Source organism: Dasypus novemcinctus, chromosome 11 (assembly GCF_030445035.2).
Source record: "Dasypus novemcinctus isolate mDasNov1 chromosome 11, mDasNov1.1.hap2, whole genome shotgun sequence".
Classification (NCBI taxonomy): Eukaryota; Metazoa; Chordata; class Mammalia; order Cingulata; family Dasypodidae; genus Dasypus; species Dasypus novemcinctus.
The window spans coordinates 67,085,261-67,090,414 of NC_080683.1; the positions used below are offsets into that span (position 1 = coordinate 67,085,261).

At 39.3% G+C, this 5,154-nt stretch overlaps 1 non-coding gene across 1 annotated transcript; it reads right to left on the reverse strand.

Moving 5' to 3' along the window:
- Window positions 1-4,273: 4,273 nt before the first annotated feature.
- LOC111762529 (U6 spliceosomal RNA) lies at window positions 4,274-4,380 on the reverse strand. The gene has a single exon (XR_002795634.1). It is a non-coding gene; the product is annotated as a U6 spliceosomal RNA (small nuclear RNA).
- Between the last annotated feature and the right edge of the window lie 774 nt (window positions 4,381-5,154).

Here is a 5,154-nt window from a genome sequence, read left to right on the forward strand (position 1 = left end):
CATTTCTCCTTTCTATTTCCCCCTTACATTAGGTCAAACATCATTTTAAAGTCATATTATTCTATGTAGACAGGGATATTCTACTGATCCGCATCAAACCTTCAATTCAAGGTCATTTTCCAGTTGCATTATCAGTTGTTAGTTGATAGTGATCCCTCGGTGCCAGGGAGGCTCATCCCCGGGTGTCATGTCCCACGCTGGGGGGAAGGCATTGCATTTAGATGCTGAGTTAGGCTTCGAGACTGGCCACATTTGAGTAACATGAAGGCTGTCAGGAGGAGATTCCCAGGCACAGTGCTGCTCTAGGCCTTGTTCTTATTTCAGGCCTATAGGCTCACAAGCATAGTCATTAGTATCAGGGGCTTACTGTTGGACCTTCATTCCTTCTCGGTCCTTGCCGCTGCACTTGGGGGGCTGCCGCTGCTCCCCTAGGGACCATGGCACAGCACCCCCGGCCAGGGACCCAGTACCCCCCCAGCTTTAGTTTTTAATTGTTGCCACTATGAGTATATCCAAACATTACCATGCACCCTGGACATATGCCCTGTATAGCTCCCTGTCAGCCATTTATCCCCTGTCAATAGTATCCCATACCAGTATTTCTCCGCTGCCATTGTTGGACCACTCTGGGATCCAGAACTTTCTGAATATTGAAGCCCCAATATCATGTCAGGATCTCTTACTAGCAAAATGGAATATAGCGATGGGTTTAAAGGTTAGATATAGAATATGTGTTGACCTGGGTTTTCCTTCTTTAATAGCAGTATTTGTTTCTTAACACAGTTACATGTGCACATATGCATGTCAGTATATTTTATAACTCACGCTTCTTCAATACTTTTAAAAAGTATACAAGAAATTAAATTCTATGCCTATTCCCAGTCCCCATCCCTATCCGTTCCACTCCGTAAGTAAATATCCCAATATCAGTAGAAACATCCTGCCACTCTGAGCCTGAATCTAATATTTAAAAATGCTTATTTTTCATAAAGCATGGCCCCTGCATACCACCCCACTGCTTTTTTTGGTGCTCAGCAAATTAATCAGTGACTCTCCAGCAGAACTTTCTATAGAATTGTCAAGAGGGCAAGATGGCTCCTAGCATAGCTCAAGTTGGTCACCTTGTCTTGGCTGAAACCCATGGACCCAGACAGGGATCTGCACAAACTCCCTTCCTAGACTTGCCCAAGTACCCCAGGGCCTCTTAGAATTTGGCACTACTAAAGAACCAGTAGGGAGGAGCTAGTGCTGCAAAAGTTGGGAGCAAACTGGATTGCATGGCTGGACCAAGACAGCCTCGCCTTTCACGTTAAAGTCTAAGTTTGAAGAGTTGTTGAGAAAGCTGCTTTGATGCAGCAAAGCAAAGGGACAGAAGTGAGACGTTGACTGAAAGAGATTTCTTCAAAGATGCTTTGCTAGCATTTTTATCTGTAACTCTTTGTTTTTTTCAATCTTTTCAGTCCATTTTTCAGTTCGGGAAAACTATCCCGGGGATGTGAAATGTGTTCCAGTCCTTAGTTATTTCTAAAATCCTGGTTAAAGGCGAGATTTTTTTTTTTTAAGTTTCCTGGAGATGACTGTTGTATGCCAGTACGAGCAGCTGAAGAGCAAACATCTCTGTGATATTTGTCACAGGGTAGCCCCAAAAGCCATACATATTTATGCCACTGCTACTTCACCTGTCAGGTGAGGAAGTTGGGATAGTAGGTGCAGGTGATCATGGTAAGTGCCATCATAAGACCCAAGAGAGAACGAATTTTGGTTTCCCTTATTGGAAAAAGGTGAATATCAAAGAATGAGGGGCCTACAGACTCATGTGGCTAGGTATTTTCGTTTGCCAAAATGTTGTTGATACAAAGTACCAGAAATCTGTTGGCTTTTATAATGGGGATTTATTTGGGATAAAAGCTTACAGTTCCAAGGCCATGAAATGTCCAAATTGAGGCATTAGCAGAGATGTTTCTTCACCAGTCAGCTGCTGCTGCTGCTGCCTTATAGTGAAGCAAGACAGTGGGCAATGTCTGAGAATCTACCATATCTTGGAACTCAGCTATGAGCAATCAGGCCTTGGACTGGTCTCTTTCTGGGCCTCAGCTCTTTGACATTCTCAAGGGTTTCTGTTTTCTGGCAGTCTTCTTCCTCATGTGACGGAATCAAACAAGGGAGCTCCCTTTTTCTATGGCTGTCAGTCTCTCTCTCTGTTCCTTTATATCAGACACAGCAAGGGGGCAGAAACTCAACCTGAGTCTCTCCTTACTGACTTAGTGCAATCAAAAGTCCTAAAGCAATCTTATTAAGAATCTAAGCAAAAGGTATCACAGGCAGAGGAAGAGATTCGTTTATAAGCATAATGTTTCTCTTTTTGGAATTTATAAAATAATCTCACACTGCCCCACTAGGGCAGAGGTCAGGTGCCTTCATGGGCAGAACTAGTTGTTTGGTAGAAAGATGAAGAAGGAATCTGAATGATACAGAAACAGGCAGTGTGAGGAGGGAAATCACAGAAGCCTGGAGGAGAGTCTTTGGAGATGTTCTTGGCCTTAAGAACCACTGTGTAAGCTCAGCTTAGTTCTAGAGGTCACAGTGACAAGCCTTCCTTTTCTAAAAGAGAATGTACTAAAAGTGGTGTTTCTCATACTATTTCATATTAGAATCACCTGATGACTCTTAAAAATACTGATGGAAAGAAAACACACACACACACAGAAGAAGAATAACAACAAAATACTGATGCCCAGACCTCAGCTCAAATCTATTAAAAAAAAATCTGAGGATGGGATGCAGACATAAGAATTTTTAAAAGCTCCCCAGGTAATTCCAATATATATCCTAAGGTTAGAACCTCTATACTAACATGAGGAAAGGAAAGAAAGCATTTTCTCCAAATATCACAGAGAGGTAGGAAATGTCATAAATCAATGAGAAATGACAATACTCTTTTTTTATATTTTTAAAAAAGCTTGAATTTTAATTGAAACAATAGAAAAGCCGTTATAAATAGCTTTCCTGTCACGTGACAGTCATGGATATTCAGCAAACAACTGTGCTGGACAGGTTGTAAAATACAAATGATGCAATTCACTGGGGGAGGGGGAAGGGGGGAGGGGGAGGGGGAGGGGACAGGGAGCGGGGAGAGAAATTAAAAAAAAAAGAAATTCATAGTTTCATCTCTATTTGAAACTCAGATCTGTCTAAATATTCAGAATGAGTACCGTAATGATAGTCTTTTCCCCTCCATTAAATCGGAGTTTCTCAACTCCGGTCCTATGAACATGTAATATTTGGGGCTTGATAAGTCTTTGTTACAGAGTGCTGCCCTGTGCATTGTGGGATAGATGCCAGAGGTACTGCATGTTGCCCAGTTTTGAAAATCCAAAATGACTCCAGACATTATCATATGGCCCCTGGGGACAAAATCACCCCTGTGGAGAAGTGCTGTGTTAAATGGAGTACATGCACACACAGCTTCTACGGGTGTTTCCCTCAAATGATTCCATTTAACCACATTTCCTGGAATCAAAATGAAAAGATGGAAACAAGAACTGATTTCACTTTAAAGTGTTCGCTTTAGGGGAAAAAATTAAAGAGAAGTTTTAAGAAAATGTTTGAACTAAGCTGTTCGAAGGAATAAGATTGCAGACTGCATAAGCTCCTCATCATGGAGTCTCTTTGAAAGAAACTGTATGCATTGTAGGAAAAAGAATACCGGCTTGGTATTTCATCTAGATCTGAATGACTAGAACTAGGTGAAGTGTTTCAATCGATTTAATTCATTTAAGACCAGCTACATGGCTTGTCAATGATGAGGGAATCCAGATGTATACATTAAATGTATACACTTATCTCATCATTTTGATCCCCAAATTATGCCAAATTTTAGTTATTTATGTGTAGAGTGCTGAATTCATTTCAATAAACATACACTGAGCACCTATTAGGAGTCAAGAATAATACTAAGTGCTAAGAATACCAACATGAAAAAAAATTTCTGAACTTTAAAGACTTCCCATTCTATCAGATTAAAACCAAAATTTTTATGTAAATACTCCAACATTATGTTATATTTTAATATGGGCCACAAAGGGCAATGAAGAGAAGTGAGAATTTAGTAGATCCTGTAGAAACTGAAGTTAGGGGTATTTATTGGGGAGACTAGTTTGGACTCTGAGAAAAGGGCTAACATTTGCAAATCATCTACTTGCTGTGTTTCAAAGAGTGATTCATTTTGTTCTCATAATAATATTGTGATGTGTTAGGATTATCTCTATTTTTTAAAAATATGGAATGTTTCACAAATTTGTGTGTCATCCTTGCACAAGGGCCATGCTAATCTTCTCTGAATCATCCCAATTTTAGTATATGTATTGCTGAAGCAAGCACACATTATCTCTATTTTGAAGAAAAGAATATTGAGACTCAGAGAAGTGTAACAGCTTGCCTAAGATCATTCAGGATTCCAAACTGTATCTACCTGATGCCTAAATCCAGGATCTTTTTTGTAAAACTATATTTGGAAGTAATTGCAAACATACATAAAAGTGGCAAAAATAAGAATAGCAGATATTAATACAAGACACAGACTCACCTGTTGTCAACAGTGTGTTCCCACTTACTTTGTTATTTGTGTACTTTATAAACACACACACATGCATGCACATACATGCACATATTTTTTCCTGAACTATTTGAGAGTAATCTCATACACAATGACCCTTTATCTCTAAATGCCTCAGTAGGTATTTTTTAAGAATAAGAATATTATTTTTCTATAACCATAGTACAGTTATCTAATTCAGTAAATTTTATCATTAAAGCAATGCACTTAGATAACTTCCCAAACATATTCAATTTTGTCGATTAACCCACTAATGTTATTATTTATTATCAAATTTCCCTCCAGTACAGGATCCAGTTTAGAATCAGGTATTGCAATTAATGTTCAAATATATTTCATCTCCTTTGATCTGGAACATTTCCACAATTGTCCGTGTGTGTGTGTGTGTGTGTGTGTGTGAGAAAGAAAGAGAGAGAGGAGGGGCACAGAGCAGGGTAAGGGGGGAATGGGGAAGGGGGAGAGGAAAGAAGAAATGGGGAGGGATATAGGAAAAACAAAATAACCTCATTAAAATATGCTTTTTGATTTTAAAAATGAGA